The sequence below is a fragment of the Centruroides vittatus genome, unplaced genomic scaffold (assembly GCF_030686945.1).
Source record: "Centruroides vittatus isolate TY-2023 unplaced genomic scaffold, ASM3068694v2 contig_459, whole genome shotgun sequence".
NCBI lineage: Eukaryota > Metazoa > Arthropoda > Arachnida > Scorpiones > Buthidae > Centruroides > Centruroides vittatus.
In genome coordinates this window covers 2,944,905-2,961,335 of record NW_027122255.1, presented here as the reverse complement: position 1 = coordinate 2,961,335, position 16,431 = coordinate 2,944,905, and positions in this window count along the sequence as shown.

The following is a 16,431-nucleotide window of genomic DNA, read 5'->3' as shown; positions in this document are numbered from 1 at the left end:
ATTTTTAAATACATGAATCAGTTTTAGAGATGTTTCCAAAATATAACATAATAACTATATAAAGTATGAAGATTATTACATTATGATGAGTTTATATAATAAAAACATTTCAGAATTTCGTTCATATGTTTAGCGGCCAATTGAAAAAATTTACAAATGTCCGTTAGTTGTACTATATTTCAGAATCAGATATTATATAGTGTAAACTCGTTACTAAAATAGTCGTCTATAAACTTATCATTTTAACTTGTATTTAAATATTTGTTTAAGGAAGATAATGGTATTTGGAGAATGTATTTACAGTTGATAAATTTTGCCGACCGATAAAATATCGCTTCTTTATGACGATAATGTCTCTTTATTTTGTTCAGATCTCTAAAAATTACTTTTAAAAAAGCGGATTAATCAAAAAGTAATTGCTTGTTTATGCAGTACCGTACATCACGCGGAACAAGATTATGTATGCTAAATTTGTCTATAAAGAAATAAATCTACCAGGTGTGTTCAAAAAGTTCCAGCATTTAGCCAAGAAGTTAAAACGTATTATGAAAAAAAAAATGTATATAATATTTCTTTCAAAATATAAATTATAAATTATTATTTTAAATATATTATAAATTAGTTAGTTTTATTTAATATAAATTATTTAATTTTTTTTTTAAATATTTTCCCTGAATTTCAATATACTTTTTTGAATTTCTATACTTCAGGAAACGTTTAGAAATATTAGCTTCTTTCGGGGATGGCAAAAATTTTCTTTGTCTTTGAGTTCTTATGACAAAATCATTTTCCTCTCCTCTGCAACAGTTCCATTCTCTTGATCTGTTTCCCAATGACTTTCTTTTGCCCAAAGTTGAAAAACAATAAAAACTATTTTTAAAAAAACGGTTTTAGTCAATAGAACACACGTAAGACAAATGGAAAAATTTTTGCCATTTTTGAAGAGATCGTCCATACATTACGTAACGCTATTCTTATACTTTTCAATTACCATCAACGTTACAGAGCGTTATACGAAGAAACCTGTATAACACACCGTAATGTTGTCGCACACTCCACCCCCAAAATTACATAATACATATCCTCTGTCAACCCCTTTAATGGTAACACAGAAGTAATGAGCGGAAGAGATTGTGAAAATGTCAAACACTTAAGGTTTGACATTTTCGACTGGTCCTAACTAATGTTATTATGCGAGTCGGCAATATATTTTCAGTTGAGGTTACTTATCTATATTTAAGGCTCTTAACAGCTGACCCAAAAAGTAACTTGCTGAAATTTTTTTTATATTCAAAAATAAATATTTTTGTACTTATTTCGTTATTCGGCATTATCCTTATATGTGAGGTAATCACGAACCGTGTTTGCCATTATCCTTAGATAGGTTATGGTAGCTTTTATTGAGATTTTAGTGTGTTATTAGGTAGGTAAACAATAAAACAGTTATGACTAAGGTTTCTCATTTCTCGGGTCTTTTGCTTGTCCCGGAATCCCGGGATAAAAGTGAACTGTTTCCCGGGACAAAATTGATTATTTTTAAGATATACAAAATGTCATGAAATCAAATGATTTAATTATTTTTCGTTTTTTAAAGTAATTTAATACGTTCTGCATCCTCCAAAATCATATTAATAATGCTGTATAAGATATGTATTAAAAATTACCTTTGAATTCCGTAGAAATTTTCACAAATGGAAAAAATTTATTAAAGTTTGCTGGAAACTGCATACAGCAACGACAAAAATGTCTTTGAATTGAGTTGAAAATTTAAAAAAAAATGAACTTAGATCAAACTTCTAACTTAGAAGGTAATTTTTGATTTTTTAAATAAAATATAATACAAAATATTGTAAATTTTTATAAGATTTTAAAAAGCAAAGATGGTCGATACTCCGATCACTCAATCTGATTCTTATTTTAGTAATGAAAAGTCTTGCTACCGAGAATGCCTTTACCGATTCAATTGATGTGATTGGAATCGTGTTTAATGCATTTAAGAGAAGACAAATATTATGTGTTTTCATCTGTATCCTGAAAGATTTCTAATTCGTTTTCGAGATTGTAGTACTTCTTTTGTTCTCTAGTATTCTTGATTTGTCTACCTCGACTGCATTAATAGAAACATCATAGCCCAATAATTCGGCAGTTCGTTTGTCTTTAATAATCAGGTTATGAAGAAAAACTTCATACTTGCAGACTTCGTACTCGTTTGTATCCTTGCCCAATTTGCACAACTTGGCGTTACGCAGTTATTGAAGCTACTAAGCATGGTTAAAAATTAAGACAGCGTAAGCACACTTATTCCAGATATTACTGGTAAAGAATTTTGAGAGTTCTGCCACAAATAAGCTACGTATTGATTATTGACCATTTGTGACCTGCCATAACGAACAAAAGTTAAAAAAAAACTAATAAGTAGGTTTAAAATTAATAAATACAAATGCATTCTGACAGTTTATGAGTTAATGATACTTTCTATTTGCAAAATTTCCTCAACCTTAACATAAATTAAGAAAAAAGTGAATTTTTAAAAAATTTGCGGGATTTCCCGGGATAAGAAAAATTTCCCGGGATATTTCCCAGGTTAAAAAAACGACCGGGATCCCGGGATTCCGGAATCCCGTTTGAAAAACCCTAGTTATGACTATAGTACAAGAAAAAATTATTGATACTATTTGAAACAAGCATTTTATTTAAAATGCTAATGTATAATAAAAATGCATGCAAAGAACTCAGAATAACTCACAAAACTAATGTTTATGTATTGTACAACAAATATGCAGATGTAGGTCTTGCCATTTGAGGGATCCCATCCACTGCATTCAGAATGGATCTAATCAGTGCAAACAGTTCATTTTGGTGAAAATTATATAAAAGTAGTGCAAACAAGTTATAATTTAATTTACGTCTCAACAATTGTCATATCTAATGCCAAACAATAAAAATAAAATTATAAATATATGTTACTTAACTCCACAAAACATACGCGCTGTTCTTATAATAAAAGTGTATTAAAACGTGGATTCATTACAACAGTTTAATTCCGAATGATATAAAAACACGATGCATGCTTTATTATGATCTAGCACTGAATGATATCACGTACTAGACTATATTTGACCACGCGATCAAAACGCCCTGATCGGCATTACCTCGACGTTTGCCATTTTCCCCCGGTCTTCCCTACATTATTTTATTAATTACATCTAAAATGTACAAAGCAGTGACATAAACAGTATGGTTCGTTATTCAACACTTAAGAAAAAAGTGAATCATTGTTAGAGAGGGGTTGAGATGTAGCATTACGTAATGTTTTTGTAAACATCCCTACCCCAAGCTTGCCAACTCCTAAGAAATTGATTCTAGAAGTTTTCGACACCAGAAATAAAATCTTTCGGAAGATTCGGCGTTTTACTCTCATAAAAACAAAACGCTATTGCCTATTTTTAGTCTGTTTTAATTCAAATGTTTTATTCAATATTTAATTCAAAAATCGATCATCAAGTCCAGGAAATAGGAACAGGAAGAATAGGTCTCTATTTAGGAGTCCTAAATTAAAAATGTTTACCAAATCCGGGGAGCCTCCGGAAGAGTTGGCAACTCTATCCCATCCTCTTGTAACGCATCGTAACAATTACCTACATCTCACCATCCATATCTAGGTTAAATAAATTATGGACAGTTCCAAAGAAGCCGATTTTGTTAAACGTTTCCTGAATTGACGAAATCATTGGCGAAGGTATCTCGTTCGGAATGATTAGTTTGAAAAATATTAAATAAATTTCTTTATATCCTAACACGTCTTTATTTTTCATTATATTAGTTGACACGCGCCGTGCATCACTTATACATGATATAGTCTGAATTTAAATTCCTTTTATGTTTCAGTATGAACTGTATCGTTATCGTTACAGTTAAATAATTATAAGGAGTCTACAAAAATCACTATAAGGGATCATGTATAAGTTACGTAAATGTATTTTTATATTTTTCAATTACCATTCCACACCCTGTAACAGTCTATAACGCGTCACACATAGTTACCACTAAAATTACCCGACGCATATCTTAGATCGATCTTAATTGTACTAAGGAGTAATACACACAGTGAAGTACAATACGTTGCGTTATTTTATTAATTAATTATGTACTGTATAAAGCAGTGACACAAACATCAGGATTCGCTATATGACTTCGGAAACAAAGATGAATCATTCTGTCACCCAAGGATTGAGATCCTAACATTACGTAACGTTTCTGTAAACACCCATATCTACGTTACGTAATTTATGGACTGTCCTGTGTATAGGCTTATAAAGCAAGGAATAATATAAAATCTTCATTCTTACCCGTAATCAAAATAGCAAATTGTGTGATGTTTCGGTTACGGAGATTCTCTTTCTCATTGCCATTTTAGTTTATCTATAAATCAATCCAACAAATACATCATAAAATGTTTTTATTTAATATTTTATGAAATTGAATTTCAACTTTCTGAGAAGATATTGTTTAATCACTTCAATAAATTTTAGTTATGTACTCTGTTTAAGAAATTAAACATAGTTTTTATTTATATAAATTTATTAGTTATATTAGTCTAGGATGATAGATGTTTTTAAACATATCGAGGAAAAATGACCTGAAAATTTTAATATTCTTAATTTATTTCAACATAATGCATTGTTAACTGGTTTCTGTAATGTATAAAAACATTATACATTTGTTATGACTTCTGTAAAATTCATATGTACATTCTCACATACGACATTTCACACTTCTCAACTCACCCATTGTGGATTAGATTTACTATTATAGGCAACTTAAAACAAATCATATACCGTATCTTCTCAGATCGCATATAGCTGGGGGAGATCAGCATTCCGGAAACCCCGGGTTTACCGCCAAGCCGGTTAAACTGCGACTAAAAAATAAAATTAACCAGATGTAACAAAACTAATTGTTAAATAAACGTTAAGAAAAACATTCTTCCGAGTACAATAAAGTAATAACATTGTAATTTGACTGACTTAAAATCTGGAAGAGTGTTTTCGTTTACAGGACACTTAACGGCTTATTGACATTAGTAGTAGCAGTAGTTAGTGTGGGCTGTACTGACAATCTACCCTGATCTTAAAAATTACTCCTTTCTCTCAAATTCACAGAAAACGAGTGTTAATTGTAAGTTGAAATAATTTACAACGAGTTGATATTTGATATGTTTATTTTTGCAGTTTTGGATCAAATTACAATAAAATAAACACTAGTTAAGTAAGTTACATCGAGAAACTCAAAGCGTTGTTTATCGATGTAGTTAGTCTGGGCGAGCAATTTGAGCAGTAATATGCTACAAATGAAACATTATAAGTGATTTATTGTTGATAAAAAAAAATATATATATATGATGGAAAGTACAGATAAAAGAGAAAAGTGTAATAAAGCTAAATTATTTTTTTGGAAAATAATTTATACACATGCTAGGGTTCTACTGAGAATTCTGACACCAAAATCATCAAAATCTAATGTGGAATTTTTTTTTTTAAACTCAGACACGAAACCGCAAAAGTCAGAAACCTGCACTAGCTTATTGCTTGTCCCGGCAATAAGAAAAGCACTTTCGGGATTCCACGAGTATTTTACGACGTCAGAAAGAGACGAAATGCAGAAATTAAACATATAATCGTAGTTTTCGATTTGTACCGGCAGTTTCACAGTTTTAGAATAAAAACTCGCTTGTTTTTACGTGAAATGCCGGTTTTTACCATACGGAAATATCTGATTTCATAGTCTTCTCCGGATAGACCGATATGATAGACTGATAATCCGCGAAAATACGGTATGTTAGTGCGTTTGAAAATTTTGAGACAAATTTGATTTAATTCTAATGTAATTTGGACGTTATTGGATCCAAGATTAATACTTTTAACTTGCAATTAAATTTTCATTAAATTAGTTTCTCTTAATTATATCAATCAGAGATTTCTGTATTCAGTTATATATTTATAAAATATAATATAAATTACATGAGATTAATTTCAAATGGCATAAATCAAATAATGATAATAATTATTGGTGTAAAGACTGAAATGTCTTAACGTAGCAAATGTAAAAACAAAAATGAAAGAAAGATAAATGCTGATCTAAACATTTAAGGATCAACAATACAATTTCATACTTCATAATTTTTCAATCACTTTTGAATGAACCGTTTCAACACAGTTCATTCCTTCTTTTTCTCAAGTGAAATCACTGGAAAACACAAGTGGAGACAGACAAATAGTTTCTGTTATTTTATGTCATTAATTGTATAAAATAACGGTAATTGTACATCCATTATAAACGAAATAATCCTTTAGTTTTGTAAACATTTACAGAAAATAATCCCGTTCTCGTTACGAATCACAGTTGAGGTAAAATGAATATTGAAATAATCTTTGCGTCTGGAAAAATGCTGAAAAAACGAATGAAAGAGACGTCTCCCATGCCGAATATAATCTTAGCGAGAAAAATATTAAAAAGAGTTATGAAGAATCAAGACTTTCCAGTAAGCAATGTTATGACAGAAACTGAATACAAAGAAACTTTAATATCAGTTATTTTAGTCTGTTATATACGATTTTATAATTGACTATGAATAATCATATTTATTTTATACTAAAACTACAAAATTATGACGATTGCTTTCTGAATCTGAGTCAAATCGATTACATGGATTGTGTTATGGTATGAAAAGTCATCTGCGGGATTATTTAGATTTATTTATATGTATTACGTATGTACAGGCATAATTATTCGATTAATATCTGTTATATACAATTAAATATTAACATATTCAGTATCGCGAGTGCTTATATAGAGCGGGAGACATAAATTATTCTTAAAATTCATTGTTCTTTCTCGAGATTGGGGAATCCTGCTTAGTTGCGTAATGATGAAAATAAAATCATATATGTAATTCTACGGTCATTTCTAATCTAAAATATTACAGTTATTTTAAATTATAAACATGGCGTTTTATTTTTTTACTTTAAAATATTTTATTTTCGAAAAATTTTGTTAATATTTTTTCACGCTATAATTTTGTTCCAATTCCCAAATGCAAAGCGAAGTGACACAACGTATTCAATTTATTGATATAATTTGTACTTTTAAATTAATTTGTTGTAATAATGACTTTTTAATAATTTTCTTTTGAATTTTCGTTTAGCAAAGTTTGCCATTCTGGGTCACAGAAATGTAGCATGAAATAGATGCTATAAATTATCTAAAACATGTCTAAGAAATGTTCTACCACATATTCTTCATGAAGTATTTCAATTTTCATAATGTAATATTGATACACTTCGGAAATTGAAACATTTATATAGTTTCAATTTCCGGATCTGTACAATAATCTAGAATTTTTAGAACCAAGACAAATAAAAATTATTAGATTTATTTTCCTTCCATCATAAATGGATAATGATTTGAGTCTGACTCAGAAAATATATAGTCAATAGTCATAATTTTGTACTCCTTGTTGATTGCTAAAAAAGAATATTTTAATAAATAAATTTAAATTGATTTTTTAAAATTTCATTTTAATACTGATTTAAAATTTTTTTTTATTGTTTTGACAAAAATAAAAACAGCAACAAAAGATTGTATCAGTATGAAAATTCAATTAAACACAGAAGACTACTATAATTTATTTGTTATCATACTAAATTCTGGTAGTTGGTAGTTTCTATATTTGCCACTTACACTTTACTTATTAATTTTATTTACTATATAAACAGTAATATTTATAACACGTAATAATTACATAAATAAGTTCAAAAAAATATTTTTATCATCATTCAGTCGAAAGAGATACAAAATTAAATAAATAGGAAAACATATTAGAGATTTTACAATTATTTACAAGAGATAATCCTTTTTTTTCATTTAATTTATTTATTTATCTTGCTTATTTAGTAAAAACTGTATTTCCTCATCTGTTACGTCAACTTTCTCCCATCTCTAAATAACTTTGTAATCACTAGAATTATCTGAAATATCTTTACTTATTTTCTAAACCTTTTCTATTTATTGTATGTGTTATTTTTTTTATATTATTGCTTCTTGTTTTCCTACATGGCTCGTATTTATGTGTGTCCTATGTTCGTGTGTTTGCATACACTAGAATTAGTCATTTATTCCTAATACTTGTCGACTTTATGTGAAAAAATAGCTTAATCGATAACTCATTAAGTAATAAGTTTTAAATGCAACACTATTAATCATAATTTGTCAACTCTGAAGAAAATAGACTTCCGAAAAATGTGTAGAATTTATTAAATAAAAATAAATGAATCTTAAATGTTTAGACTTATTTATAAAATAATTATAAATAATTTTTTAGATCATAATTATTATTAATTGGTCAATTTGTTAATTTATAAAGTATTAAAATTATTAATTTGATCATATTTTTTTACTAAGTATGTTTAAAAAATTCAATAAGTAAATTTTTATTTAGTTATCTTTTTAATTTAATTAGCAATTTATTAGAATTAGGGGGGAAAAGGAATTTAATGATGCTAGTTACGTGTTTTTGACTGTCTTAATTAAAATAAATTTTAATTAATTTTTTGAAAGAATAAACGCATCGCTTGCATATTTCAGATGATAAGACAACTTTTAATGTTTTTACTGATTAAAAATACTACCGTATTTTATTTTATTAGTTAAAACTAAATATACACGAAGGAAGGTAGAAAACAAAACTGAGCTAAGAACAATCAGGATATAACTATACCAGCTGTAATAGGGGTGACTCTAGCAAATTGTGGGATGGTCTTATCTAGGGAGAAAAAGGTTTGAAAGCCTGTATCCAGAAAACTTTTAAAATCTAATACTATTATAATAATATACTGTACAGTTCGTAGGCTACAAAACGATACAAAAATACTGTATTCGAAATTTAAATGTTAAAAATTATATATTTATCTACAAAATATAAATAGTCAATAAACTTTTGTCATTTGGAACAATGGATAGGGGTGGCTCAAAGTTTTCCAGGTGTGGCTGAGCAACCCCTGGCTACCCTCTAGCTACGGGTCTGAAGAACAATGTAAAAATATTCCTCCTTTAGCTTATTGAGTAATAGACTATCAGATTGTCTACAAGATCATACTTTAAACATATGACGTAGTTATGATTGTAGTATGATACTACAATATTTGGAGATAATAATCGTAACAATATTAATCACTATCAAATAAATGAAGAATTTTAAGTAATTAAAAGCAGTTAAAATTTTCGTATATGTTTTTTTTTTTTTTTTTTTACAAGGTTTAAGTTATGTGTATCGATTAATTTCGATTTTAAATGTTACATTATTCTCTTAAAGCTCTTTAAAACTGTATTTTGAAAATTTTGATAATTAATTTTATTTATTTTATAAAAATTGAGTGTTCATGTAGCCTAACCTATATTATTTTGTCAAACATATTAAAACAAATTAGGTTAAGGTGAAAAAAAAAACATTATAGAAACGAATATAAATTATTGTAAAATTAAAAATGTAAATGATAAAATTAAATTTTATCATTTTAATGCATTAATCTCGAGTAATAAATTAGTTCTTTACATTCAAATGTTCAAAGTGAAATGATAGAAACCATCTAAAGTTTTATTATAAATATATTTTCATATTGAAATATAATTATTACCTTAATAAATAAATTTAAAATAATACATTTCCATTCTTCGTCTTACTATATCTATACAAATTATGTTCAAATTTTGTCATCTAGAAAATGTATTATGTTTACTATACAGGCTAAATTAAAGGGGTAACAAAAATTACATTAAATGATGAATTCAGGATGTCAGAAATTACATATGATACAACAATTATAATTTGTCAAATTTTCAACGAGTTGAGACTAATGTTTTTGGCCTTGGATATATATTTAACTTATTATCACAAATTAGATAATTGATTATTTTGTTGATGAAAGAATTAAACTAGAAGAAATTAGTTTAATTAAGGAAATAATTTTCTATGTAACTAATCGACCTAATATTGTCATACGATACTGACCTCCAAAAATTCAGCTACAAACTATATTATACTATATCCATATTAGTCTAACAGCTGAAATGAAGGTCATTTTTCTTCAATATAGTTTAGATAAATAATGTATAGGCCTATCTTGTAATTACTTTTTTTTTCTTTGTCTAGACAAGCGAGGAGCTTATCTAATAGGAGACGATCTGTTCTAGAATTTTTTCTAAGAATGTGAAGTTTAAGGAAGAAATAGTAAAATGTATAAAAAAAATTTAAATATGTTTTCTTGTTTTTGATTCGAGATAATGTTTATTACATAAAATAAAAAGTAAGTCACTTAAAAATTTTCTATGAAACATTGCTGGATACATTCAATATACCAATATTTATTATATATAGTATAATATATGTGTTAACCAAAATATATGCGTGTCTTTTTCAGATCTATCTACAAAAAATTAGACATAAATCTACTTCCATGCTTTCTAATGATGATACCTAGATAATTCGCTGATATATAACTGTACATTGCTTATGTATCTTTTACATACAATATTCTTTTTTATATTGCTCTCCTACAACATATTTTAAAGATTCTTTACGTTCAGATGAATGAGTAAAGTAGAAATTATAATTATTTAAAAATAACATGTACTGTACTTTTATTTTTCAAATTATAAGGTTTTGTTTTATATACACGAATTCGTGTTTTCACAAATGGCAAATGATTAGGATAGGGTATAATAAAATTTTGTTCTATACATTCAGAAAAACATTACCAAAATGTTATTTGTTACAGTAAAAACATTTTAAACGTTACAGTTACTGTATATTTTGAGCATATAGTATTCGTTTAGTAAAACATTTTAAATACACTAACATTTTCTATTAATTGTAAATGGCTACATAAGTGTTTAGTTATTCGTCTGGGACTATTTTGGATGGAGAGGACTGTCGAGAGAAAAGAAGAGCTAGAATATTTTTCCCGGGTCAGGAGAAAACTTAGGAGCTTGTAGTGAATCCAAACTTTATTTTTATTAACAGAAAAAATGTTTAAGGCTACTTTCGTTTATTAATAAAAAAACATTCCACATATTTCATTTGTTCAAAAATAAAGGGCTCAATAAGAGGGAAAGGGGCTAGCTGTACCCCAAGCTCTCGACGGCCATGGGATGAAGCACACGGGGATTTTTTTTTGCATGATAACTGCTGATATACGGTTCCAGAGTGAAACAAGATCATACTGTATATATAGATACATAATATAAAAAATAAAAGTGAAGCATCTTATTAATATTATAGTTATTTTTGTTATTTTAATAATATAAAAGCCATCATCTGTGTGTGTGAATTCCTTATAACTCCTGCAATTTTTGTGCAATCCGAATGAAATTTTGGTTAAATTCGTTTTATGTTCTGACGGAAAGTTTAGACTACTTATTATGTGTAAATATTAGCTAAAGAATAAACGTTTTATTGATTTCGGATCGGCGATTGCACTTACGTTGCAGTGACGGCAGTGACCACGTTACATTTATGCTTGATGTTTAATTTCCCTTATTTTTGTATATTTTAGCAAATAGCCATTCTTACTCGATGCTGATCAAATCGGACTTCACGGCCTCCTGAAGGCCGTAAAATCCGACTTGAGCAACACCGAGTAAGAATGGCTTGGCTGCAGAAACAGCATCATAATGTCAAGCTCGACTTGCTCTTCTCAATTCTTCAATTTCTACTGTCTCATAAAAAATATTCCGTCATGCTTGAGTGGGGAATTTCTAGTTTAATATAATTTATAGGCTTCGCTTGTTTATTTCATTAATATTTCTTGAAAATTGTTTAATATTTTATTTTATGAAATATTTGCTCCTAAACTGAAGTATATTTATGTATAAATTTTGTTATCAAAAATGTTCTATTGTTAACAAGATAATTTATTCATCTACAGAATCTCATGAAACATTACGAGAATATTATGTTAACGCAATCATACATATGTACAGTACAAATACAACTTATTTTGTTTTTTTATTTTTTATTTCTACTGTAAGAGAAGGAAGGGAGCTCTTTTAATAATTCCCTTCATGGATTCGATCAGATTGACAATGAGGGCAGCCGAATGATAAGGAATTGAGCTTCAAATTTTCGAAGACAACTCATGAGAAATGCTTAAATTTCTTGATCCAAGTTCGAATATAGGTCTCGGGAGTAGTAAGATAATACGTTGACTTCAGCTATTTGGTTGTCAGTGACAGTTTTAATATAATCTAATAATATAAGAGTGTGCAATCTATACACAGTAGTATAATTTATATTTTAAGATTTTCATGTTCTTTCTAGCTGAAAAAATAATATGTTGAAATACATTTGCACAAAATAGATACGAATCTTTGAATAAAAAAGTGTGAAATTGAGTTCGCCTTGTGTTTTAGTGGGTATACGGTTAAATTAAAATGTTTACATTTCTTGATTCTGATTAATAATATAAAATTAATATTAATGATGATAGATGAAAGAAGAAGAGATAATGTAATCGGCTTTCTAAAATTCTTAAATTAAAATTTTGTTATCTAATCTTTTGTCAAGGAAAGCACTGTAGTTTATCCATTGCTTCTCATCAAGCATAAAATTAGATATCTTTTGTTATTAACCACCGTGTAAATATATGAGGTTTCTGTGTTAAAATATATTTTTTAGAAGCCAAATAAGTTTAGTTCAAAGCCATTTATCGTAAATTTCAATTATGAAATCTAAAATTTTGATTGAAGTTGATAAAATAAAACATTGCTAGGATTTGATTTAATCCTTAATAAACTTCTCTTGTATAAATGTATAAGCTCATGTCACATAGTTAAAGTTAAATTCGTTTATTTATATGCTATCTTTTCATTTTTATATAACACGGTATAATAGAATTATTGTAAGATTACGATTGTTATGATTACAAATTAATCATAATGAATAGCTATAGGCTAATTTATAAAAACAGTGAAAGTAATTAGTAATCTAAACGTAATTATTTAATATATAAAAATTGCATTTTTGTTATGAATGTTTATATTTTCGATAAGTTGTTACAATATTAAAAGTTGTTACTTGATAATTTAAGTTGTTACTAAACTGATATTTGAAGGGGATTGGTGGAAAATGGCTTATCTCTGGGAAAAAGTTATTAATAAATTTAAATTTGTGCGTCACGATCCATCTTCCAAGTAATTTTCACTGTTCAGCTGTATGTCCTACGGGTTGTACACCCACATTAATAAAATCTTGAATATTAAAGTGTTGGTGAATTGAAACAAAACTGCTTTATCTCTCAAAAACTTCCTAATATGAGATACTCCGTTTTTCTACCAAACTCCTCATTTATAATCAACGAATGTCACTTTTATAACTTTTATTCAATAAATATAAAACACAATTAGAAGCTCGATGCGTATCTATCACAGAGGTTCAATTGGATTATTCAGCCGGACCGAACTTTTACAGGCACCTGAAAAACATTTGTTGGCCTAAAAACTATTTGTTATATAACATTTCTTGTGATAAAAATAATCTTTATTTTTTATGAAATGTTATTATTTAAAAAATATAATTTTTAATATTATTTTTAAAACTTAGCCAACCTATTGAGTAATTCTCAAGAAAAGTAAATGCAGTAGCATAACTATTTTTCAGGCCTCTGCAAAAAAACTTTTAGCTCATTTTTTACGTAACTGTTATGAAGTGCAGGTAAGCAGTGCTTAAGGGGCCCATGACATAAGGGGATCTAGACCAGGTCCTGGGCACTGTTTCTATAAAACATGAATATCAAAATTTTTTAATTATGTAAGAAAAATCGGTTGTACCCACTGTTTTGTGTCAAATAATATTTACTTTATAGGTTATATTATCTTTATTTATTGAAAGAATGTAGCAAGTCTGTTTGAAATTCAATATAATAGGCCCTTTAAAGTTTTTAACTGAAGACAGTGGCTTTTTGTATCTATTTTAATTTTGTGTTATCACGAATGTGGAAGGACTAGATTCTAAGCATTGAAGGGCTCTTCACCATATTTTGCTTAAATTTCTAGCTACGCCACCGGCCACTGGGTAAATCGACCAGACTTCTCTTGACCTCACTGAGGCTCTGATCGTATGAAATTTTATATACAGTAGAACCTCATTAGGTCGAAGTTTAAAAGGTAAATAAATTCCAACTTCGAATTATCGATTAATTCTTTTTACCTCTATATCCTTACTCTTATAAATTTCTGTCTGTATCTTTGTCTACTTGGACCTTGTTTATTAATAGGATTTATTATACTGGTGTAACTTCCGATTAGCAAATAGAAGAGATCTTATTCAAAAGTCAAAACAACATATCTCTATTTTCAGGTGAAGTAGGCAAGGATACAAACAGAAATTTATTCGAGTTAACCAGTTTAATTAAGCAAACTAATTTTAAAACGTCTAGAAAGTTTAAAAAACAAAAATAATTACAACGAGTCAAAAATTATACCTTTACAGCAAAAACGCGTTTATCCGAACTTAATGGGACCAATGATCTTTCGAATAAACGAAATTTCAGATAATCCAGAAACTCCTTTGTGTTTTGAGTACTGTACTGTATATCAAGCATTGTGCATTTAAAGTTTTATTAACAGTAAATACTATAATGCAAATTATTCTATTTGAAGGTAAATTAATTTACTCAAAATCTAACGCAATGCTACGTAAGCTATATGACCAAGGTTTCGCTGTGCCAGAATGGACAGACAATATAGCGATTTCCAATTATAAGTTACGTATAGTGTTTGGTCTGTGTGTATTGTAGTCTGTAGTATGTACAAGATGAATTGTGTAATAATAATAATAATATTAATAATATACTTGTATAAAACTGACTGTGTAATATAAGTACAAGACTTACATAAAAAATAAAACAAGATACTGCTTGCTAAAGACTACACAATATTAAAAAACATGAAAATAGAACGCCTAAGTCGAGGCCTCAGAAAATAAATCAGTTCTGAGCCTAGACTCTTACAAGCCCCCCTATTCCTTTTTCTAAAGTAACATTATCGGTTTATCACATTTCTTTTCTTTTCCTTTTGTGAACTTTTTTTTTTCTTTTATCCTTGAAATTACATAGGGTATAAATTGATTTTCTAAAACTTAAAATTAAAATTTTATTATACAGGTTCAGGTCTGGGCCTCTTTAAAACAATCCATACTCCCCCTTTTTTCGTCGGTCCTACGCCTAGTAAGAAGTTACAATGAACTCTTGATATAGTGACCATACTTGATTCTGTAAATAATTTTGGTTCTTGCTACTCTTAACGTATATAGTAAATTCTTTATATAATGAATGATCTAACTCAGTCCTTTGGAAATCCATTCTATCGAGAGTCCGTGTCTAGTATTTATATGCAAAAAGTTGAGGTCTATTTTCAGGATTGTTATTATCTTGGTTATTATCTATTTTGTTTTTGTATTCTATTACTTTTTTATATTTATTTTTTGACTTCGTTTTTATTTTCATTTTTACAAAACTCATTCTTATTCTCACTTGTACAAAAGAAAATTTATAGTATTCATTACAGAAGTTTATAATAGATTCTTACAGGGAAAATAAAATAAAATTTAATTATAAGCTGATATGAAATTCTTCAAAAATATAATTAGTCTAATTTAGAAATAATAAGTAATTACAGTTAAGTCTTGGTTTTTCAGTATTTTTTCGGTTAATTTTTAGTTATACTTATAATTATAATAGCTATCAAGCCATATTATTATGTCCATGTTACATTTAATATGAATACTAAAATATGTACTCACTCTATTGAGTTAAAGAATAAGAATTTATATTTTCAATATCATAATTTTTTTCTGTCTTTGAGGAATAAATTATTATAAAATTAAAAATGACTTTTATTATGAAATAGCTCAAAGTTTTGATTGTCATTTTCCTATGATTCATCCAATTTTCTTTTACTGAATCATTCAACCAATTTATTAAAATGAAATGAAAATTATTATTTATTTATAAATCATCTTAACTTATTTCTAATAATGATGATAAGTAACATTCATTAAATTGAGAGCAAATTTAAAAATAGTTATAGTTTTTGGTTATATTTTTAAGTGTTCTTTATTAGAAAATTAGAAAAAAAAATTGAGAAATAGTATCATAAATGATAATTTATATCAAATTTTTTCAATAGTTAATAAGAAAAACTATTAAATAATATAGATAAAATATTAAGAGGCGTATAGGCATATAGATTACTTCAATCTTCAATCCCCTGTACATGAGTGTTGCAATGAATCTTATCAAAATAAAAATAAAAAAGAATTATTGTAGAATGTTTATAAATAGTTTTTTCTAAACTAAGATTGTTATTTAAAAATAAATG